The following is a 25,753-nucleotide window of genomic DNA, read 5'->3' on the forward strand; positions in this document are numbered from 1 at the left end:
TTTATTTAGCGTTTTTCTATACCGGCATTCAAGATTAGAATCACATCATGCTGGTTTACATTAAACAAGGGGGTGTAAATTAAAATAAATAACTGAACAGAAATGTAACAAGTGTAATGAAAAACTCTGAAGTTACAATAAAACAGGATGCTAAAACTGGGTGGAGGAAAGTCTAAAGGAACTTAACAGTAAGAATGTCTGATTGTGGTTGTCGTTAATATACGATTCAAATAGGGTCTGGAAATGCTTGTTATAATTAAATAATGGAGAAACTGCATGATCTAATTAAATAAATAATTGAATAGTTAAATAATTAATCATTAATTAATTAAATAATTTAATAATGCAGAAACTGCTCTAAGGCTGGACATGTGACAAGAGGGCTATGCAGCCAGCACGTAGGCATATAATAAGGAATAACTGGTTAACTAAGTTGTTTACTGCAAAGGAAACAGGATGCTGAAAGTTTTGCTGCACCTGTGATTAATGAATATTAATAAGTAAAATACTGCAATTCCACTTTTTCCTAACCAATGGACAGGGAATACTTTATTTATTGATTGATTGATTTAGGCGCTTTTCTATACTGGTATTCGTGGGTACATCATATAGGTTTACAGGTAACTTAACATATTACAGAGAACAAGGGTGGGGGAAACAAGGGAACGAACATGGAACCAAAGAGCAGGGGGGGTGGGTGGGAGAATAGGATAAAAGGAGTAAATAATAAGGCATAGAAAATACTGAAGAACAGGGCATAAAATATACTGAGATACATACTGGAAAAGCCTTCCCAGACTACAGCTGAGTTTTAACTCTCCTTGAACTGATAAACAGATTTTAACTTAACATGGTAATCAATAACTTTCCAATTACCATAACTTGGCAATCACTATTAACTGGCAAACTTGTTCCCTATGTTTAAATTTCTACTGCTTTTGCTCTGCCCCAAGTTATGTTATTCCCCATCACCTTTTCACTGCTCCAAGTTTTTTATTATATCCCTGTTTTATTGTAATTGCAACTCTGTCTCTCAGCACCTGTTATGGTTATAATTATATCTCCTTTGCACCCCTAGTTAATTGTAAACCGGCATGATGCGATTCCAATCGCGAATGCCGGTATAGAAAAACTCTAAATAAATAAATAAATAAATAAATAAAATAAAAGGGTATAGGAACTGACATTTTATAGGTCCATTTTCAATCCCTTGCTTTATAGGTTAAATCTCAATTCTTTACCTTATTTGTTAAAAAAAAAGCAGAAGTTAAAAGATGTATTTAATCCTGCAATTGTAACTGTGTAGCCAGGCATTGCTCTCTGGATTTTCAATGATAGCAAACCTCTATTTACACACTTGGAATAAAAAGGAAGTGCTTGACTGCAAACTAATGGATTTATTTTCTTAACAGTCATAAAGAAAAATCAGGGTTCTACAAAGGTCTGAATACTTGTGTAAATGTGATATGTTTTTTTAATTAATTTTTACAAATTTCAATGAACCTAGTTTTACTTTATCAATATGGAGTATTGTGTGTAGACTGAGGAGGTAAAAATGCATATTATCCATGTTAGAATAAAGCTGTAACATAGCAAAATTTATTTATTTCTAAATAAATGTAACAAAATGTATAAATAGTGAAGGGGTCTGAATATTTTTTTGAATGACGACAAGCATGCCAAATTCTTTACTTCCTTCCCTCCAATAGTTGAACAGGAAAGTTCTGTGGGGCTCCATATTTACCTTGCCCAGGTACGGTAGGGCCTGTGCAGCTCCAAATGTCCAGATCAGAGTTTTCCAAACTTTTCATGTTGGTGACACACTTTTTAGACAAACATAATTTCGGGACACAGTAATTCAGTCTACTAGTAAACCAGAGGTTAAAGGTTAAACGAATGAAACATATTTCGACAATTTATGTATGTTTCCTTAAATATATACATAAATAAAATGTTTCACGACACAACCTATCTCATGAAAACCTTAAATTTATATTAAAAATATATATTCCAAGATTCATGTTATTGTTATAATTTATGAGAAACAATAATAAAACAAATTGTCTGTCCCCCACACACTCATCTCTCTCCTCCCCCCAGCACATGTCTGACCCCCACACACTCATTTCTCTCCCCCCAGCACATGTCTGTACCCCACACACTCATATCTCTCCCCCTCAAGCACATGTCTGTCCCCCCAGCACATTTGCCCACCACTCACTCATCTCTCTCCCCCCAGCACATGTCTGGCCCCCACACTCATGTACCTCGTCTTTTTGATTGTTGCCAGTTAAGTGCTTCACTCCCTTCCATGATCACCAGACACTGCTGCTTGCAGTCAGTACTCCTCATGGCCAGGCCTCATCGGCAGCAGCAGCCAATGCAAGGATGGCTGGGCTCGTTCCACCCACCAAGCCCCCCAAAAAAACGCGATTGACAGCAAAAATCACCCAATAATAAGCAACCCATAAACTGAAAAAAAAAAGTGAATCTCTAGAAAAAAAAAAGCCCAAACTCGCATCAGAGTTGACTGGGCTTGCGCGACACACCTGCACACTGCAGGCGACACACTAACGTGTCCCGACACACAGTTTGGAAAGCTCTGGTCCAGATCTTCTGTTTCCTTGTCCACTCTAAGCATGGTCCATTTTTCAGGTCCTAGTTTCCAGGGCAAGGGATCTAAATCTAATACCTCGGGTGCAGACCCACATACATCTCACTCAATGTACGCTCCTCTCAGGGTGATATCCAGTAGTGGAGTACCGCAATGTCACAAGATTACTTTCCCTCCCTCTTGGGAGGTTAGAAGGAGCCTGAGTAAGTGACTTTTCATAGTTCTTCTCTGTAAGTAAGGATTTGCAGCCTCCTTCATGGTTATTTCGCACTCTAGGCATGTACCTTATAGGTTAGGAGGAGAATTATGATCTGGGTCAGCTGAAACTGTTATGTGTCCCGGCTGGCTAGGCCCACGCCCGGGCCTACTCACCCCGGGAGCTCAGCTGCCAGCTCCGGTTCACCTTCGCTCGTGGCGGTGGGCAGCCGCCTCTGTCCCTGAGCACCTGCAGCCACCTCTTCCGCTTCTGACTCCTGCGTGGTTCCTCCTAGCGCCCAGCGGGCCTCCCCTCGTGGGCTGCGGAGTGACGCCGCCGCCTTACTTCCTCCAGGCTCTGGCTTAGGTGGGCACGTGCGCAACTTGTGCTCTTTTAAAGGGGTCGCAGTGGGAAAGTAGCCCAAGGCCCCAGATGATGACATCACTGGGCCTCTGTATAAAAGGCAGGGCCCAGCCACTTATTTCCTGCCTTGGCAATAGGTCTCCACGATTGCTCGTATACTAGTTGCTCATTCCTGGTTCCTGTTCCTGTCATCGTTCCTGTCCCTGCATGTTCCCTTGTCTGCTCCACATTCCTCAGACTGACTCTCTGGTATTGACCGCTGCTTTTCCTGGACTACGCTTGGACTGACTCTCTGGTATTGACCCCTGCATTGCCTGGACTACGCTTGGACTGACTCTCTGGTATTGACCCCTGCATTGCCTGGAATACGCTTGGACTGATTCTCTGGTATTGACCTCAGCTTCGTCTGGACTATGTCTGATCTCTCTCCTGGCTCTGACCTCTGCTCTGTTCCTGGCACTGTGCCTTCCTGCCATCTGCCCTGACTCCAGCTGGCCTTGGACTCTCCTAGTTTCCTTTTGACCTGGCCTCTCGGGCTTCGGCCTGTCTTTACCTGGACACCCCCTGTTCTTTTTTGTTCCTATTGGTGTCTGGGTCTTTGGAATCCTGCCTCGTCCGGACCGTCCTCGGCCCTCCAATACCTCTGCTGGTTTCTGGTGAACCCATGTCTACATCAACTAGGAGTCTTCTCACGGAGGCCCAACTAAGTCCAGCTGGCCCCGGCACCCGAGGGCTCAACCTAAGGGCTGGTATTGGCGAAGCTCCAGTTTGCCTCTGTCTCCTTGCCTGCTCTGCCACCCGATGGTGGGGACCCGTAGGGCTTGCCCTGTGGGTAGCTCCAACCCCACCTCGGACCAAGGGTCCACCATCAGCGCAACACAGACAAGCACTAGAGAGAACCAGTGGGTCCAGGTCTAGGCAAATGTCCATAGCCAACTGCCTAGTACTCCAGAAATCCTGACCCCCTAGCTCGAGAGAAGGTAAGTGAGTTAGATGTGGTTTGGGATAGAATTTCCCTGCAGGAACTAAAGACAATTCATATGGTCAACATTTCATCATATAGGTGTCATGTGGAGCACATCCATGCAAGGATTTCAGATCAGCATGGTGAAACTCTAAGAAAACCAAGTTCTTCAGCTGAAAAAGGAAAGCAGGAGTTGTATATTTATGTAGAACCATGATTATCCAGTCTCCTGTGTGTGCTCCTGCTGGGAGTCTGGAGATTTCTTGGACTGAGTTCTGAAAGTGCAAGCAGAGGTTTTCCTTCACCCTTTTCCCGGTCAGAGGATTCATCCCTAGAAGATCCCTTTCATTCTTTTTAACAACCATGGCTATTGAGAAAACCAGTCTACATAGTGAGGATACTTAGTGCTAGGGATTACAGCATTCAGGGACATGAAAGAGGATCACATAGCAGCCATGACTTAAGAGTTTGGAGTCTCTGCAAGTTCAGTTTATAAAGGAGTCAATATTTCCCATTGAGAGATCCATTCCTTAAATCTTGTCCTTCTGCCACAGGAGAATGGAATGAAAGCATAACCCATAAATCTTCGGGAGGGCAGAGACCGGCTTTGGATTGCTTCATGGGACGCAGGCATGGAAGCTCTCTCACTAGTCTCTTGGATAGGGTACTTTCTTCTAGGGAGTCAAGAAAGCAAGTCCTCTGCTGTAGAATGTCTCTTCAACTTGAACCTGAGGTTAGACTTGAAGAGTTCTGGCCTCCCTTCCTCTCAAGCCTCATAAGGTAGCTTCTCTTTGTGCCTTGTTACTGAAGATGGTCTGCTTGGTGACCTTTGATAATTTTAAAAGAAAGGGTATTTCCGCATCCAATCATTTCTCTCTTCTAAGAGTGATTTTACTTCTGTTAGAATCAGGCTTGCTTCACTTATGATGGTTAGAAAGTTGGATGATGTGGGCCAGGACAGGAATGGTTATGGTCAAATCCATTGTAGGTCATTTTTTAGATGTTTGTAGATGCCCAATTTCTACATGGATAGATTTTTTATGTATACTATTAAAACACAGTAATTTCTAAGGCATTGATTTCAGAAGGAAATGAGATAAGCACTTTGGCATGCTTCAGCAAGAATTTGCAGGTCACAGAAGGCTGTTAAGCCCACTCAAAAAGGATGCAGGACTCCTTGTAAGCAGAATTGTAACCTGTCTTTCAAGGGGATAATGACAGGGCATCACTTTCGTCTTAATTGCATCCTTTCTCTAAGCACCTCACTGTAAATGTGCAGGTTGAGAGAGGCTCCACCTTGGTTGAAAGAATCCTGAGAGCTATAATGGCTTCCTTTCGCCCAGTCTGGGTAGAGTTTAGGTATATTCCACCTGTCTGGACTGGACTGGCCTGGCATGGACAATAAGGAAGGTGAAATTTAAACTTAACTGTTAATTTCTTTTCCTTTAATCCTTCCAGACCAGTCCAGAATCCACCCAGGGACTCTATGGCAATCAAGGGTTTTCAGTGTGACAAGTTCAGAAAACTAACAGCAAGTGTGTTGTTGCTCATTGTGAAGGAAGTTGTCCTAATCATGACCTGTTTATAGGGGTTATCTGATTCCTGGGTTAATGATCAAACAGTGAAGTTTCTTGGCTGCATCAGGTTTTCATTATGGTGGGTTTTTTTGGAAACCAAAACAAACAATTGCCTTTCATTATCTTAGCTTTGACATAGGGTACTAAAAAGCTGAAGGCAGCACCAGACCGATATAGGGGGAGAGAAGTCAACTTTGAGCTTTTTTTTCCTGTTTCTGTCTGCTGTCTGGGGAGCATAACTGACTGGTGTGGCAGGACTAAAGGAAAGGAAATAAACAGGTAAGTTTAAATTTCATCTTTTCTGACAGTCAAGTTAAAAGTAAGAATTTTAAAATTTGGACTGACGTAACCTGTCTCCAATGACCTGGAGTCACATGGTGATTCTAACTTTAATTTTCATTAGTCTTTTGCTTTTTAATTATTGTTTTATGGTTAGGGTTTGTGTATTAATTTTATTGTTTTAATGAATCTGTTATATATTTTAATATTCCTTGCTTGTTATTGGGCTTTTGTATTTATTGACTTATTATTTATTGTTCATCATCTTGAGTAATTTGTATGGAAAAGTGGTATTCAAGTTGAAATAAATATGAACTTGGTTGCAGACAGATTTGAGCGGGAGAACATTCTCGGGGAGATCACTGACTCTCAAATACATGATTTTGCCATTTGGAAACAAGAATGGAGCATTAGATCTGGGTGTTATCAGTGGGGGAGAAAGTAGTAGATAGTTTCCAAAGGCTGACTCTTAGGGAACTGAAATGGAGTAGGAGAAGAAATTACTAAAGAGCTGCATGAATAGGAGGAAAATCAGATGCCAGTAATGTTAAAGCTCAACTTGGAAGAGAAAGGGTAATTGAAAGTAGAAGAGAGGTCAAACAAGTTGTGGACTTGCATTTAGCACTATATGCATATCACTGGCTACCATTATACTCTCCAAATAATTTGCCACGTAGATGGTACAGGAATTTTACTGAGTAAAGGCAAGCGTGGTTCTGACCTCTCACCAGCCCTTAGGACTCCCCACAACTGCATGGTGTAATAAACCAGCCATTGTCCCTTCACTCCTTGCTAGAATCTGCCAATGAGTCCAATGTGCTCAGTCTCATCTGACTCCAAATTACCATATCTTAACCTCAAGCATTCACTGAGTTTTGACTTTGTTTAACAATTTTGGTTACCTTTTAACTTGATCCATTCATAAACAATCCCCCTACCAAGGTTCCCTCACATTTTTTTGAAAGACTGTGGGGCAGATTTTATAAATCTGCGCACACGCGTACTTTTGTTCGCGCACAAGAGTACGCGGGGGGGGGGGGGGGGTTTGGGGTAGGTTTTCGGAGGTTACGCACGTAACCCTCTGAAAAAAATACCCGTGTGTGCAAACACTTTCTTTATATGCAACTTTTTATAAGCCAAGTTTTAGTTTGTGTACTATGAGCCACTTTAATGCAAATAATTTTGGGATTTCTTGTGAGTGCTAGGGTTCACAATCTGTGTGCGTGCACACATGCATACAGCTTAGAGGAAACAGTGCCCCCTATCCCAGCTCATGATTTTTGTATAGGGCAGAGTTGGATTAATATTTTGATTTTGCATTAATTGTATTTGTTTATAGAATGTTCTTAGTTCTGAAATATTCTTGCTTCAGAGCAGAAAATATTTTGAAATAATGTGGCATGTATCATAATTGTGTATGAAATATTAGAGAGATCTTCACTTGTCCCATTCATTTTGTTCCCAAGATTTCTCAGTATCAACTAGGGATGTGAATCATTTTTATAATGAATTGAAATATCATACGATATTTCTTAATTCGTTATATATCAGGTAAATCGTGAAACTAACACTTTTTACTCCAAATTTTCGTGAAAAACATTTTTTGGGTCAGTGCGCACTAACGGGAGCTGAAAAACAATTTTTTACTAAAACAGAAAATGTCGATCCGCGGGAAAATGAGAATTTCCTGCAGCCACACGAACCCGAAAGCACAAACGATCGGGCACCCGATCACATCCCTAGTATCAACACTCTCCTCAAACATCTAGTGCCTAAAAGAAGGCAGATAGACTGCAAGCCTATGCTAAGTATGTGTTGTACTTTTACAAATTCAGCTGAAAATTTCATGTTTTAAGTTTAAAAGTCTTTGTGGCTGTGTATTGTTCGATGTAATTTCCTACTTTGGTTTTATGTAAACCGACGTGATATGTACCAGTACATGAACATCGGTATATAAAAGCTCTTAAATAAATAAATAAATAAATAAATACAGATACAAAAACAAATGTCCGTAGGGATCATTTTTACACTTTTCTTTTCATTCCCTGCATTTTCTCCTTTGTAAAATCTTAATAATTTATTTATATTGAAATTTAAAAGCCTTGACATTTTGTAAAAAAAAAAAAACAAAAAACTGACAGGTTTTGATGTATGATTGTCTGAAGTGTAAAAAAATAGATTTTTTTTTTTCTCCCCTAACTGAAAAAAATTGTGTTTATGTCTGGAACAGCTTGAAGGGATGCATTTGTAATTGAGTTACACAGTGATTATGAAATTTTGACTGAAACTAGTTAACAAAGACGATGTAACTGTTTTTAGATCAATAGAATAATGTAGCAGGAGGGGGGCTGCTCCTTTCTCCCACAAACAGAGCTGGGTTTTGTATTTTGTCTGCCATTTGGTTTCAGGGAAGCAGTTCTTATTCTGCTCTATCAGGGTGCCAGCTAATGATGTTTTGGTTTTTTTTTATTTCAGCTAATGAAATAGAATACTCTAACCAGGCTTACTCTGGATTGTCAGTAATACTACAGTCTAACATTTCTGCACTTTGAGTGAACATTTTATTAACTTACTGTCTTCACTAATTTGCATAGTCATTTTTTTCTGGCAAGTTGTGAGTCTTTGAGTGTAATAGTTACTCTGTAATCTGCATATTGTTTATTCTTGACTGTCACATTACAGAAAGAGCATGCCGCAGCCAGATGGAAGAATACCAAAACCATTAAGGTAAAGTCTAGGAAAATAAGAAACCTTCATTTATTTTTGAAAGCTACCACCTTGCCAAAGTAGTGTCATGTCAAGCTTATTCCACTTTCCTGAGTTTATTCAAATAATATGACCTCAGGGTTGCATACTATATATTTTTTAATTATTGAAAGGGGTGATTTTGTTTTCACTACTGTGCCCTTTCAATTTCAGTAAATAGTTCAAAACACATTTTTCTCTTTTAATAAATGTAAAATAGTATTTGAAAAAAACATTTTCTTAGATTTGTGGTAAACAAAAATAGATTTTGTGCATCATTTTTGAAGATGTGCATGTGTATTTACATATATACATGTATAATCACACGTGCATATATAAAGCTGGGGACAAAGGCATAAGATACAAACTTAACAATTGATAGTTGAACCCCATTAAGTTTAAACCTTCTTCCTTATCTATCTTACATATTTATAATCAAAACCCTTCTAGGTTGAAATATGATCAAATCCCTTTATTCCTTATTACCCATACATTTTGAATGATATTAAATATAAATAGAATATCATATTATAAACAAAGCTTTTAAGAAGTACAAACATTTTTTAAACCATTCACACAATCATCCATCATCACATGCATGCATTTCATATAGAGATAATTAGATTAAACAATAATACAAAATAATTTTGTAAAATATTGTTTGAATCTCTTATTAAATCTCTTAATCCATTTAAATAAACATCTATGCAATTCTTTGTTGCACAAAAATTGACCAAGGCAAAATCCTGTAGAATATTCCAAATGTCCTGTGACAGACAATTATAATATATATTTATGTCTGAAAACAGAAATCTTCAGGAGATATTCACCATAGTGCATTTCTTGTATAGACATTCAGTTTTCATGGCTTTTTTACATATACAAAATGCTTTAAAAAATCCTGATTAATTGTTTCCTCAAATATTGCTCAACCGCAGGAATGTTGATTTGTATTGCTGCTCAATCATTATATCTTAACCTGCCATTTCTAATGCAATGCAATGGTATCTGGCAGATAAGGGTCATTTATCAAAATGCTATAAGGTGTTTTTGCATGCGTTAAGGGCTTATCACATGCAATAAGCCTTTAATGCATGTGATAGCACCATAACGTATGCTGTGATGCAAATCTGAAAAAGAGGAGGAGTTAAGGGTGGGCTGGGTGTACTGTTTTGCAAATAAGCTGTGGTCCTGGAGTACCAGCTGAGCTATCCAGACAGAGAGAGAGAGAGTGAAAGAGAGAGAGAGACTAGCCATAATAGCCCCAACACTAGATAGGTATTTATATCTCTATGGGAGGCCCACCTAGTAACTCAAGGTGAGATTTAGGTATTAGTGTAAGGGTCAGGGGCCACTTTGACATTCAAAGTAAGACGTACAAATAGAACAGTGCTCTCTTGTGAAGATTTGATGACTTTCAGAGTGAGGAAACTCACTCAAAGATGAGATTTGTTCAATGCTCTCTTAACCTACCTTGATGGACTCTCTATCTGGGTAACATCAAGCTAGGTTGAGATAACCTTGCACAAATCTCATCTTTGAGTGAGTTTCCTCATTCCAAGGGTCATCAAATCTTCACAAGAGAGCACTGTTCTCTTTGTACGTCTCACTTTGAATGTTAAAGTGGCACCTAACCCCTACACTAAATACCTAAACCTCACCTCGAGTGACTCGGTGGGCCTCCCATAGAGATATAAATACCTTTCTAATGTTGAGTATTATGGCTAGTCTCACTCTCTCTCTCAACAAGTTATGTGATACCATTTTACTGGATTAACTCTTTTGAAAAATGTATTGCCTTCAGCAGGTTCATAAGGAAATAGTGCAGTTACACTGTGTTTAATTAGTACAGGGTGTTCTGGATTCAGACCGAGAGACTAGGATTACCTGTAACTCATCTTGTAGTTACTTTAATACTCTCTTTCAAACACACACATTGAGAGAAAACACCTCTGTGCCAGATAAAAGTAGTAATGGATTTATTATTAGCTTAAAGGAATAATTAGACAAAGGGAATTGCTACATATAACACTAAATGGTTGATTGCAATAATCAGACAAGGAGAACAATCACAATAATTAATGTAGTAGTATATGAAGCAAAGCATACATTCCTTACAATGTTCCTTAGGACTCAAGGTGTTGTGCAGCTTCTGAAATGTGTAATCTTCTGTCCATTTTCAGCTGTGCTTACTTTTATGCTGTTTATGAGAAATCTAACAAGAGAAGTCTAATACTGGTAGCTTAAGGCAGGAATGAGTAACCTGCCTGAGGCAGGCACTGGTCCTCCTCCCGCTGTGTTCTTATCAGTCCTGATCCAGCAGTTCAGCACATTAGACCCTAGTGGCTACTTTGATGTTTACCTTCATGTTTGGGTGTTGTCTATAGCTCCCAGAAACTCCCAAATTCTTATTTGATAGTTCTTAGGGTTTCAGCACTTAAGCTTTTATATCTGTGATTCCTCAAAAACAATAATCAGCATATATAAGGGACATCACCCTTCTCTGCAGCCTCAGCATATGTAAGGGAATCCTCCTCTGCTGTCTTCTTGTCTGACAGGTTTTTTACTCATCTGACTTCAGCTACGTGACCTGTCTGTTATCCCTACAAACAGGAATAAGGAGATCTTGTGATTTTAAGATCCGTGTTTGGTCCTGCTGAGGCCCATAGGTGTCACTAATCCTTTCTGATCTGAGTTGATCAGGCTCAGATCAATTCCATAACAAAGGATCAGCTAGGCCTTGGGTTGTTCGTATATGCTGTTATAGTCAGGCAAGAGTATAGGTGTGTGTGTGTGTGTGTGTGTGTGTGTGTGTGTGTGTGTGTGTGAGGAATGAAAAGGGGGCTGACAATAGAGAGGGGTCTATGTCTGAAAATGATTAGGAAGGCTAATGCTTTGAAGTGCCGAAAAGTGGAATATTAAAATCTAAATAAAATAAATAAATAAAATGATAGTTTAAATCACAGAGGTGCTTAATGTATTTATATGAAATATGATTAGAAATTAACATACATTCTTGATTATATAACTACAAGTAGCTGCAAACATTCCAGACAACAGCTACAAAATCAAAAGTCCAAGACAAGCAGAGCAAAAAATACAAACACAAGGTTCAGTAACAGAGGTTGAGAAATAGGTAAAGTCTTAGGAGGAGCTCCCAGAAAGCTGTTTGTACCAGCAGAGTTTCCTTGCTTCTGCTGGGTCAATATCCAGCCTCCAATCAGGACCTTGCTCTGTTCAGACCCAATCAGAGTTCCTCAGAAATGTGCCTCAAGATTTTGGAGGAAGAATCAGTTACCTATTAGAACCAATGTCCCACCACCAGCTTTATGGCCTGACAGGCTAGTTCCTGCTCTGAGGATTCTGAGCGTGCTCATTCATATCCTGGCGGCCTTTTTATTTATAGGGAAGATAATGTTCAACTGCGCACGGCATCATTTACGCATATATATATATTTATAGCTGTGTGTAGTTTTCCATAGTATTTTATATCTCTCGTGTACCTTAAAATATGCATATCTTTACCCCACAACATACACAATTATATATGCTTATGTGCAAATACATGCAATGCATTGAAAGCAAGTATTTTAATGCATTGAGCGCATATAATTCTCCTTGCTCCGTTGAAGTTATTTATTGTTCTCATTAAGTTATTTTATTTTATTTTTCCAAGTTAAATCTTCCCTGTTCTCTGTAAGACATTATTCTACATTCTGTCAATTTTATTGTTACAATGTAAACCGATTTGATTAGTAACTTTGTTGCTAGAACTTCGGTATATAAAACTGTTAAATAAATAAATAAATATAATTTCCTGCATATTTTAAAAATATATGTGCATATATTATATGTGGGAAAATAAAGTGGGACCTATTTCCATAAATTGGTATATTTTAAAACATGCCAAATTTTTAAATTACCAGTTTTACCAATTCCTCCACCAGTTCGCCCAGTCCTTTAACTGGTCATTGAGACCCTCCTGATTCTTCATCCTGAACTTCCTCCAGTTCACCCAGATCTTGCGCCCAGCCAACACTGCACAATAAACACATATTTTTCCTAGTTCACTAAGTTATCTGTTACATGTAAGGGCACCGCCCAAAAGTTTTTGTTTATTGTGAACCGATGCGATGTGCGAACGGATATCGGTATAAAAGAGATGTTAAATAAATAAATAAATAACTAGTAGGTGGAAATTTATACAAGTAAGTTAGTAAATCTAAGGGCTTGATTTTAAAAAGCATTTACATGCATAAAAATGGGTTTTATTAAGAGCAAATGCACTTTAGTCAAGTAAGTGGGCTTTTGAATGTATGCCATTGAATTGTCCATAGGATTTACTCACGTAAGGACACTTTATGATAGTGAATGGCTTTTGAAAATTGCTACAATAGGGGTAGATTTTAAAAGATGCATGCGCGGTACCCGGCGTGTGCACATGGACGTGCTGATTTTACCAACGTGCGTGCTCACCAGCTCGCACATGTTATAAAATCGGGTGGCCATGCGCACATATATGCCGGATTTTACAATCCATGTGCGCATGTTTGATTAGCGCCAGCAAGGGGGGTTGAATGTTTGCAAATTATGCACGGCGACGCATTCAGGCCTTCCCAGTTCCCTACCCCCCTACCTAAACTCCCTCCCTCTTCCCCTCTTCCCCTCTCCTCCCTACCCCCTAAGCCCTACCTATCTATCCTTTTTTTTTGTTTGTTTTTCAACTTACTTCAGGGCTGGAGCTGAATTAAGTTGTGCACACCGGCCGGTGAGTCATCGGGACAGCGAACAATGGCGCTGTCACGGCCCGCCAGCCCCGCCCCTCCCTGACCCGCCCCTTTTAAGAGTCCCAGCACTTGTGCACGTACCGGTGTTTACACACATGGCCAAGCCCCTTTGAGAATTTGCACGGCGCGCACAAGGCCTGAGCACACTCATAAACCCCGGGTTTTATGGGCACAGGCCTTTTAAAATCCGGCCTATAGTATGTTACATTTACGCATGTAACTCCCTTGTTATTAAAATTAGACATTTCATTATGCACAATATATAACAAAAATGAAAAAAAAAAAGAATAACATTCAAAAACAGAATAAGAAAAATATTAAAAACAAAAAAATTATATATTTATAATAATCAGAAACCTGTAAGAACTGCAACAATAACTGAAACAGTCAAGAGGAATAGTATCGTGGATAAACCCCCCCCCCCCAAAATAAAACAAACAAGCCCCTGAATTACAGACTGAAGGGACCAACACAGAAAAAGGTCTTTTTTTTTCAGCTAATTTAACATCCCTTGATGACAGTGTTTTCAAGAGGAGATCTTAACTGGAATGTGATGTTCTATTTGGCGCATAGATTCTTGATTAGAGAGAGAAGCTTTTTTTTTTTTTTCCCTGATAAATAGTTTTATTTATTGAAACAAGAATCTTGAAGGTATGTTGAGCTCGGGGGTGGACCCTTGTCCTAAGGCAGTGGAGAACTGGCTCCTGGTAGGGACCAGGAAGCAACTGCCCCCAAGGGGCGGAGCACTGGAGGAGACAGAGGCTAGGAAGAGCTTCACCACTGGAAGCCCGAGGTCCCCCCAGGAGGAGCCTGTAGGGACCCGGGCCGCTTGGACTTAGGTGGGCCTCGCAGGGTCTCCTGGGAGAATGGAAGTCCGGCGTGCCCACAGGCAGAAAGGGAACGCGATCAGGTTCGATACTGGAGGTCAGATGGAACAAGGAGGACCAGAAGAGCGTAGGTGATGACAAGGCTAGGAACAGAGCCAGAATCTAGAGACGTGGTCAGGCAGGCAGAGGTCAAAGTCTGGGAGTCAATCTGAGGAGTAGTCAGCAAAGCAGAGGTCAGGTTCCAGAGGTCAGATGAAGTCACAGGCAGGCAGACGAGGTCAGAAGGCAGGCAGCAGGCAGGCAGGTCAAGGAGCAAGCCAAGGTCAGTACCAGTAAGACAGTCTGGAGGAACTACCTGGGGAGACGGACAGACGAACAGAAGCAGAAGGACGCTGGAGTACTAGGATGCAGGAACAGAACTGGAAAAGAAGGATCCTGGAATGAGATTTGGAACAAGACTGGAGCAAGAAACAAACGCAGTGACAATCTAGCACAAATGCCGACCCGATTGCCAAGGCAAGGAAGTACTAGTAGGGACTTCCTTATAACAGGGAATCAATCAGGGCGCGCCGCGGAGCTAGGACCCGCCCTTGGCCCTACAAGAGGCCGGCGGTCCACGTGCGTGTAGGGGAGTGGCCAACACAGCCAAGGATGCCGAGCTCCGGCATGAGGCCTGGTGTGCAGTAAAAGGCACTGCAACCGCCGCCGCAGGACACCAGGGCCAGGAAGCGCTAGCAGCTGCCGCTAGGGAAGCCGACCCAGGACCTGCTGTGGAACCATGAAGGTGAGCAGGCCCGTGCGCGGGCCGGGCACGGACGAGATGCGTGACAAGGTAGTTCTGTATTGAATTGGAAACCAATAAAGGTTTTGCAGAATTGGAGCAATATGAACCCTTTGCATAACTTCAAATAGTAACCAGGCAGTAGTAGAGTTTTATACCAACTCCAATCGATGAGGCTGATATTTTGTAACCCAGGAAATAGTTACAGAAGTCCAAATGCATACGCTACAGTGGTAAGATCTTAATTGATGTAAGGGTGAAGGCCTTGACTGAACCAAAGTTGGAAATATGATACTTTTATAACAGCTGAAGTTTGAAAGTACATCCTCAGAAATTTATGTACAGTCATTAAATGACAGGAGCTGGTAGTGGTAACCACTCTCCAGGGTTATTCATCAAAATGTGTTAAGGTGTTATTGCGAGCATTAGGGCCCCAATGCCCACGATAATACCATAACCCATGTGTTATTTATTGCATTGCACGACTCAAATGCAAATTTTTAAACTTTTGTCAAAGGGGAGGAGTTTGGGTGGGGTTTATGAAAATGAGGGGCATTAACGCTGTGTGCGATAGCATAACACACGTTATCGCATGCTTTTAACGCCAGAAATAACTACACCTTTTTTCCTGGCATTAAGCTGTGTGATATGCCCAAAATGGAATTCACGATCAAGGCGCTATCCTGGTGAAGCATGCGCCAGCAGCTGGCCGGCACTTGTAACTTACTGCTGCTCTGTCGAGCAGGTAAGTTTAAAAACAAAAAATAAATGGAGTAGTTAGATAGGTTTTAGGGGTCGAAGTGGAGAGGGGAAAAGGGAGGAAGGGTAGCTAGGGGGTTAGGGAACTGGGGAAGGCCTGATCGCATTGCCATGTGTTTGTAAGTAAAATCCCCCCCCCCTTGTGTGTGTGGGTATCGGATTTTATAACATGCATGTGGTGACGTGCACATGGCATAAAATAGGCGAGTCCAGGTGCGCGCGCCAGGAACTGCGCGCCCATGGACGCCTGCGCACCCCTTTTAAAATTTACCTTATAGCGAGTGACTGTGGTACGAAATTAAGCAAAGCAGCTTATTATCTCTGAGTGCATAGTAAAACTTAAGGGTGAAAATAGCTTTGCAAACCAGGTTTCATAATATCTTTAAATATACCTTAATGAGTTGTACAAAAATGTTTGTGGCAAAACTACATGTGCTATTTTTTTCTATCGAGCTTATTTACATGAAAGACCCAATAGAAAAATTGCATGTACAAAAACCTAAATTGTGCATGCGGTTCTACACACATTTCTACACCACCTCTTTGTCTTGGCTTTACTTTTGTGCCGGGGGCACCACACATGAAGGAGGGCCCATTCTCTTTACAAGCATCAAACAAATCATCTCTGCATTCTTCAGCTCTTCAACCTCTACTATACTCCTATTATAACATGCACGTATAGTTATACATTGTGCATTGCAAAGATAATAATACAAAGGGGCTCTGAGTTAAGAGGAATTTTGAATGAGTTTTCATTAGAATAGGGCACCACAGCCAATCTTAGACGCATATCTCATTCATCAAGTGAACCGTCTCATGGAAACACAATGGCATTTACACTTTACAATCATAAGCGATGTTCTTGGGGATAGTAATATACAACAATAAAAATAAAACACTTCCAGATGTTCATACTTATATGTATATATTGTGGGGCCCTTATATCGTAAACCCGAGCAAAATCCCGATGGTAGAGGAGGTTAGGCCTAGCAGGGTGATTCACTGACATAGTGGGTGTGCTTCAGACAGCTAGGCCTGTGAGATATATTTTTTAAAAATTCAGCACAGCTACTTAACCGGCCTAAAGTTATCTATCCATATGAGGCCAGATAACTTTAGACCTTGTTGCTGCAGGGCACGGCAAGAGTTAGCCAAAAAAACGTATTCAGTATGGGGGTCGATTTTTCGCAAACGCACGCGTGCGTCCATATGCGCGCGAAGATTTTAAAACATGCGCGCTTCGCCGTGCACGTTATAAAATATGATTCCCGTGCGCACATGCACGCCAGATTTTAATATCCGCACTTGCATATGCAGGTGGGTGGCTTCTTGCATACGCAAGGGGGGGGGGGGGGCGATTTTAAAAAAACAATGCACGGTGACATGAGTAGGCCTTTCCCAGTTCGGGGCGAGAGGGGAAAAAGGAGGAAGGTCAGATAGGGGGATGGGAAAGTTCCCTCCAGTCCGCTCCTTAATTAGAATGGACTGGGAGGGAACTTTCCCATCCTTTTACCCCCTCTTGCCCCGACCCCTAAACCTACCCTAACTAGCGTAATTTTTATTATTTTCAAACGTACCCGTTCCTCTGAGCAGGTTGTTTCGCACGCCGGCAGGCTGCCGGTGCACGCTTCCCCAGGACAGGGCCTAATAGCCGCTGTCCCGGTTGGCCCACAGTCCAGACCCCACCCCTGGCATGCCCCTTTCACCAAGCCCAGCACTTCCACGCATACCAGGGGATACGCTCGTGGCCGGGCCATTTTTAATATGCGCTCGGCACGCACACGGCCCGGCCACTCGCGTATCCCCCCGGTTTTTACGCGTGCCAGGCTTTTAAAATTTGGCGGTTAACTCCTAATATCAGAGGTAGCTGTAAAAGTTTCATGACTAACTGGTTCCCACCCCAAAATTCACATTCCTTATCCAGCTAACCTTTAGCCAGATAAGTGTGGGGGCTATTTAAAACTCTTCGTTTAGCCAGATAACCTGTAAGTTAGCTGGCTAAATGGATTTGAATGTTGGCCTCTTAGTGTACATTGTCACATAGCAAACATCATCCATTCATTCACTGTGCTCTGTGTGTGACAAAAGTGACTGCCTAGTCTGCTGGCTGTGTGTATCCACACTACTGTGTACAAAGATTGTCCCTACCCATTAGTGCCTTACTTTAATAAATGCCATCGTGTCATTGGCATCAGTAGGCAAACACAGCAATTGCAGAGTGAGAGGGAAGGCTCTTCCTCCAGAGAGACTTGGGACAAGCACAAATAGCAATGGGGATGATGAAAGGCATAGGGCGAGTCCCAGAAGCCGCCTTACCAAGCTCAGAAGAAGAAACCATATAAAGAAGCAGAGTTGGCAGAGAGGTTGGAACAGCGGCTACCTGCTTCCATCTCCAATGTTAGTAAGGTGGAGAGGGCAGAAAAAAAAGCAGGTTCCGCCGGAGTTGCAGCAGCAGTGCTACTGCTAATATCACTTCTACAGCACTGTACAAAAACCTATAAGAAACAGTCACTGCTTAGCAAAGCTTGCAATCTAATCAAGACGAACATACGAGCAAAAGGTACTTTGGAAATCTCATTTATTAAAAAAAAAGAGTTAAAATCAATAAAGCTGTAAGTGGGAAAATCGTGGGTTAAAATTTCAAAGCAGTCTCAAAAAATGGGTTTTTAGACTGGATTTAAATAAAGCAAGAGAAGGAGCTTGACACATCACCTCCTACTCCTGAAGCAGTCAGGGCACCTGTAGACAATCTTATTACAGATGTAGGCACCAGATGGAATTTCCTATATCTAATGATGCAAAGATCGGTGGAGCAGCAGAGTCCCCTTCATGACTTCTTTGTGGATGCCAAAATTGGTGTTGATACCCCCTGGAGCGTAAGGATTGGCTATGCTTGACACAGATGGTACAAGTTCTGAAACCCTTCAAGAATGGCAGGGAGAATCTGAGTTTAACAGTCACTCTGGATTAGGTCACCATAACCAATATTCAGGAGGAGAAGTTACATGGTTTCCAGCAGGAGCAGGGACTGGCACCAGAGGGGTTGGTGCTTGTTGACTACTTACAGCTGTAATTGCAAAATCGACTCAAACTTCTCAGCCAGCTGGATCCTTACATGCTGGTCACCCTGTGTGACCCATGGGAGAAAGGGAGCATTGCTGTCTAGTCCAACAATCTGACTTACTAGAAGAAGAAGCTGGTAGATGGGGTGCAAGAATAGGCATGCCAGAGGCAGAGGGGCAGTGGGAATGCAGCTGAGGAAAGAGCAAGCTCCCTCTGCAGTATTATCAGCATCAGAAACCTGAAAGTTACCATTTCTTCTCCCCCTTTATCTAGACCCCGCCCCAGCCACCACAAAATGGGCTCTCCTGCTACAGTAAAACCCAGGAATATGGAGTAAACCAACAGACTAATCGATGATCAAACAAGTCCAAACTAGTGTGTTATAGAGCGTATAATGTCCCAAAAAGTTCAAGGACCATAGGCTTTGTTATTCTTCAGCAGAAAGTTTATTCAGGCTTCACATAAATATCATTGATTAGGGGGACACACTTCCCAATCAATGTTATTTGTGTGAAGCCCGTGTTAGGAGATCGGCGTGGCAGGCACTAGTCGTCACCGTGTTCTGTGTTACCAGCTTCTCAGCTATCCCGGCAGGAGAAACAGAGTGCAACGCTATGGGGGCTGCAGGGACTCAGAGCACATGCAGCGCTCTCCATCTCTCTGTCCCCCCCTCCTCCTCCTAATCACGCATCCACACCCAGGGGAGGGGGAGGGCGGGAAAACCGGCACACTAAAACATCCCTAAAACCCACCCCGACCCTTTAAAATAAATCCCCCACCCTCCCGAACCCCCCCAAAATGTCTTAAATTACCTGGGGTCCAGTGGGGGGGTCCCGTTGTGATCTTCCACTCTCGGGCCACGAGTGCGTTGATAGAAAATGGCGCCGGCGCTACCTTTGCCCTGTCATATGACAGGGCAAAGGTAGCGCCGGCGTCATTTTGGTTCCTGTCCCCGATGTCACGAGCGTAGAAGATCGCTCCCGGACCCCCGCTGGACCCCCAGGGACTTTTGGCCAGCTTGGGGGGGCGGCGCCATTTTTTCAAAATGGCGCCGGCCATATGGCCATATCGCAAAATGGCGCCGGCCGTACGGCAACACGATTTGAGTGCAGGAGGTCGTTCCCGGACCCCCGCTGGACTTTTGGCAAGTCTTGTGGGGGTCAGGAGGCCCCCCCAAGCTGGCCAAAAGTCCCTGGGGGTCCAGCGGGGGTCCGGGAATGACCTCCTGCACTCGAATCATGTTGCCGGCCATATGGCCATATCACAAAATGGCGCGGGCCGTACGGCAACACGATTCGAGTGCAGGAGGTCATTCCCGGACCCCCGCTGGACTTTTGGCAAGTCTTGTGGGGGTCAGGAGGCCCCCCCAAGCTGGCCAAAAGTCCCTGGGGGTCCAGCGGGGGTCCGGGAGCGATCTTCTACGCTCGTGACGTCGGGGACAGCCACTCTCGGGCCACGCACTCGTGGCCCGAGAGTGGAAGATCACAACGGGACCCCCCACTGGACCCCAGGTAATTTAAGACATTTTGGGGGGGTTCGGGAGGGTGGGGGATTTATTTTAAAGGGTCGGGGTGGGTTTTAGGGATGTTTTAGTGTGCCGGTTTTCCCGCCCTCCCCCTCCCCTCCCCCTTTCCCCGATTTACGATTTTTGACGATAAATCGGGGGAATTCCTATCAAATATCGCCTCTAACGATTTTTGACGATTTAAAATATATCGGACGATATTTTAAGTCATCAAAAAACGATTCACATCCCTAATTTATATGTGCCCTGGAAGTTATATCCCACCTCGTATCCTTCTTATATTGTTAAACTGTTCTTGAAATGGTATATTTTATAATCTTTTGGGCTAATTTTTAAAGCCCAGTGTGCACTGAAACGGGGAGATACTCACGTGGCCGGGCCGTATGCATTTTCAAATGCTTGCAGCCTCACGCGTATCTCCTGGTAAAAATACAACAAATGTTTTTTTTTAAAAAGGTGCGGGCCAGGGGTGGGGTATGGGCAGGGTGGAGACAACCAGGACAGTGCGTGTCGGCAGCCGGCTGGCACGTGCTACTTTCTACTGCTCTGGAGAGCAGGTAAATAAAGAAAGCAAAAAAAAAAAACAACTTAGTAGAGGGGATTTAGAGGTCGGGGAGGAGAGGGGAAAAGGCAGGCAGGGTAGGTAGGGGGTGTAGCAAGTTCCCTCCCAGTCCGCAAGGGGGGGTCATTTAAAAAAAATGCGTGCAACAATGAACTGGGCCTTTCCCCGTTCCCTCCCAGACTGCTCCTTTATTGGCACTCATGGGCGCCCCGATGTTGGCGCCCACATGTTATAAAATTGGCATGTCCATGTGTGCGCTGGGAACCTCATGCACATGGATGCCCATATGCCGTTTTAAAAATCTACCTTTTAATGAGCTTCTTGAAATAGCCAAGGACCCAGTAAATTCCCCTGCAGCATCTCCCTTTGGATTAGATGTGGCATTCTTATGCTGCATCTCTCATATGATTTCTTTCTTTGTTTATGTGAATGACAGCTATGGGACCAACTCAAGACATAATCCAGGAGCCAAGGGTGCACCCTTTCTTTCTGCTGGGGCCACAATGAGGTACTCTGGCGAGTCTTCCTGCTCATCCCACTTTCTCATTTCCCTTGCCTTTCCAGCCCATGTGCCTCCTATTTTGCACCAATTGTATTGGCTTCCTGCAACATCTAAGATAACCTTTAAAGTCTTCATTATAGTATTAATGTCTCATACAGGGGTTGGACCACAGTGCTTGAGAGATGTTTTGCAGGAATATGTCCCTAAAAGATCATTGCGCTCTGAAGACAAATACACAGAACAAGCCCGCCTTCAAGTGACATGGAAGCATACTATATCTGTTATGGGTCTGACCTTGTGGATTGCATTGCCTCTTGAGCTTCGGGACATTACCGATTATAAGCTGTTTCGAAAGGAGTTGAAAACATATCTTTTTTGACATGCTTACACTTAGGTTTGCAGTGAGTTTTATTTTAGGGAGTTATATTTTGTCTTGTGATTTATCTGTTATGAGCTTTAAATTATGTTTATGTAATCTTTGTAACCCGTATAGATTGGCATGTTTGTGATTCATCTGTTGTGAGCTTTAGATAATCTTTGTAACCTGCTTAGATTGGCATGTAATAAATAAAAACAATAAAACCTCCTGCCATTGAAATATGTATGTAACTCCCATTTAATAAGAGGTCGCAAGTCCAATCTTTGCAAAGCCCTGTTGGGAATACACAGACTCTGTGATGGGAATAGGAAAATATGTAGAGCCCTATAGGAGATCATTCTTATCAATAAAACAGCCCTCACTCCCCATGTTGTGTTCCAAACAGAAAAATAGAGTTTATTGATAAAAATCAATGGTCAACAGATATATAAAAATCACAACAGGAAAACAGTTCTTTAAATTCCGAAATTCACCAGAAAGCAGACCAGTATTACTCATGATCACTGGTATCTCTTGATTGTCTCCCAAAAGCCTCTAGCCCCCAGAGAATGGTAGAAAACCCTTGTTTCTCACAGATGGCAGGCTTTTACCAGAACAAATCCTCTCCATGTTTTCTAAGGGTTGGAGTTGCAGGAGTCAGCACTCCTCTCCAGTGGAACAAATGGAGCAGCCCCTTAGCTACAAACTCTCTCCAAGACGTTGATTCCTTCTCCTATTAACCAACTTCAAGAACTCCTCCCAGTGACTGAATTCCATTTATTGTGGTAGTTTACTAATCCACCCTTTAGTGATGGACCCTCCTGTCAATCCTAAATGGCTACTTCTCCCTCTGAGTCTACTATCTCTTGAACATTCCTCTCTATCTCCTATGGGGAAACCAAACCCTCTCTACGTGTAATTTGGGAAAATCTGGATGACTGTACTCACTCCCTAATCCCTGCAAGAAGGACCTAGCAGGTACTTTACTCCAGGGGAGAAATGCTGGTGCATACTGTTGAACAGGGCAGTGAGATAACATTTTTCAGCTTTCTTGAATGTATGCATTATGTAATAGTGGGCCTGATTTTAAAAAGCATTTACTTGAGTAAAACTGGATTTTACTTGAGTAAATGCACTTTACTTGAGTAAGTGGGCTTTTGAAAATTGCTACAGTATATGTCACATAATATTCACTCACGCAAGTGCACTTTTATTCGAGTAAATGACTTTTGATAATTGCTACAATAGTAGTTACATTTACGCATGTAACTCCTTTTGAAAATTACCCCCAGTGTGTCTGTCTCAGATAATTGCACCAAAATATGGAGATATAGTATATAACTAAAAATGTACTGAGAATTAACCCTTATGCAGACATTTATCATTGAAACATGTCCTGCCTCGGATGTGTATATTTTTATATTGATTTTACGCATTAGTGGAGAACTGTCCCGGTTTCTGGGATATAACAGAAAGTAACTATTTATTTATTGGACTGTTTAATTTAGTAGTGCTGTGCACTTTAGAATGTTATCAAGGGAGAATTTTTTTTTACTTTTAGCACTATGGACTTTGCAAAGCAATTAAAAAATAAAAAAGTGGCATTTGGAAAACTATGAGACAATGATTTAGCACCTTTGTTTAAGTCTTAAATACACTTCTCAAAAATGTAATATTTTTGTTTTTGGCATCTGTTCATTATGGCTTGGATTTTTGGTATATCACTTTTGTTGCGTCAGAGGTGGACCCTTGGGCTGAGGTGGGGTTGACACAACCCATAGGTAAGGACCTACGGGTCCCCACTGTTGGCAGGTGGAATGAGCTGAAAGGCAGAGGCCTCTGGAGCTTCACCTATACCAGCCTTCATTCCCCGCAGGTTGAGCCTTTGGGTGCCGGGGCCGGCAGGACTTAGGTGGGCCTCTGTGTATAGTTGCAGGAGAAGTGGGTTCAGCCCAGAGACAGCAGGCGAGAGATGGTACAATTCTACTCTGGACTGGATAATGTCCTGAAAACTCGGGTGCCAATGGAACGAAGGCAGATAGAGGACGCTCGAGCAAAGGTAGGCTGAAGCCTGATGAATCCACGTCCAGGGAGTAGACAGAAGAGGCGTCCAAGGGTAGGCTTGAGTCAGGGCTGGCGGCAATCCAGAGGCAATGGCAAGCAAGGCTGAGATCTGATCATGGACATAGTCAATAGCGTAGTCAAGCAAAGCTGAGGTCTGATCATGGAGAGAGTCAATAGCGTAGTCAAGCGAAGCTGAGGTCTGATCACTGAGATGGTCAATAGCGTAGTCAAGTGAAGCTGAGGTCTTATCACGGAGATGGTCAATAGCATATTCAGATGAAGCAAAGATCTGGGCTGGAGATAGGCTGTATCATAGTCAGGTGAAGCAGAGGTCTGGGTCTGTAGATAGGCTGGAGCATAGTCAGGTGAAGCAGAGGCCTGGGTCTGGAGATAGGCTGTAGCGTGGTCAGGTAAAGCGGAGGTCTGGGTCTGAAGATAGGCTGTAGTGTGGTCAGGCGAAGCGGAGGTCTGGGTCTGGAGATAAACTGTAGTATGGTCAGGTGAAGCGGAGGTCTGGGACTGGAGATAGGCTGTAGCGTAGTGAGGTGAAGCAAAGTCAAAATCCGTGTAGTCAAGCCGAAGCATAAGCAGGACAGGAACAAGGAAACAGGAACCAGGAACAACAAGGAACAGGAACGCAGGGAAGAGACGAATCTCTTAGTAGCAATGAGTACTCGACCAGCGAGGAGACCTGTTGTAAAGGCAATGTTATGGAGTGGAGCCTGAGCTTAAATACTATGAATAGTTTGACGTCATCATCCGGGGCCGCGGTTAGGTTCCTGCTGCGGTCCCTACATAAGGATCAGTGATGTGCACGCGCCTAGGGAAGGGCGTGGTGCGAGTGGTGGCGTCTCTCCATGGGCCACGCAGAGAGGTCTGACGAGCAGTGGCATCAGGACCGGGAATGCCAGGGACTGTGGCAGGGCCGGAGGCACTGGGGGAGATCCAAGATGGAGCTGGCGGCCCACCGCCACCAGTGAGGAGGAACCAGAGGCTGGAGTCCTAGTGGAAAGGTGAGGGAGCCGTGCTGTGGGTCTGCCGCGGACGGCATGTGTAACAACTTTTTGGTCTATACAAAAGTATTATGTGATATTCGAAGTGCCGTTCTGTATTCATCATCCATTTATTAACATCATGAGGAAACAAAGGTCACTATGCAAGCATTCTGCATCATGCTTGCTCATTGTTCTTTGGATGATTATTAGCTTTACTATCTCTCTTTGTAACATGGTTGAATATGAATGATTACTGTGTATAGTATTTCTACTAAGACTTGCTATCTTATAGTAATTTAAAAAAAATGTGTATTCCACCTTTTATGACTGGTCAGCCAATTCAAACTGGATTACATACAGGTGCCAGGGGTATTTTTCTTAGATTCCTAGAGGGCTTGCAATCTAAGGGGATCATTTTCTACCCTGTGGTATTTTTCCGCAGAAGGCTTTGCAAGCTGCAGTGCTGGGTACCACAGCTCTTTAAACAACACAATATTTTCTCTGCGGAAAAATTCAGCAGAAAAAAATAGCAGTGTGAAATGTGGTAAAAATCATACAATGGCAGGGCCGCTGTCTTCTTAAAGAGCAATGATGGCTAGAAATAGCCACACCGCCCTGGTTGTGAAAGGCCTTTGTGAAGTTTGTGTTTCCAGTAGTTGTGATCTTGAGCAAATATTTCCCAGGATTAATGTCATGATCAACAGCCTTGAAGTCAAGCTTAAAAACACTTTGAAGTCAAGCTTGCACACACCCCTGAAATGCAGGTGTAGATGGCCAATTGGCCTTTTTCCA

Source organism: Rhinatrema bivittatum, chromosome 5 (genome assembly GCF_901001135.1).
Source record: "Rhinatrema bivittatum chromosome 5, aRhiBiv1.1, whole genome shotgun sequence".
NCBI classification, from domain to species: Eukaryota; Metazoa; Chordata; class Amphibia; order Gymnophiona; family Rhinatrematidae; genus Rhinatrema; species Rhinatrema bivittatum.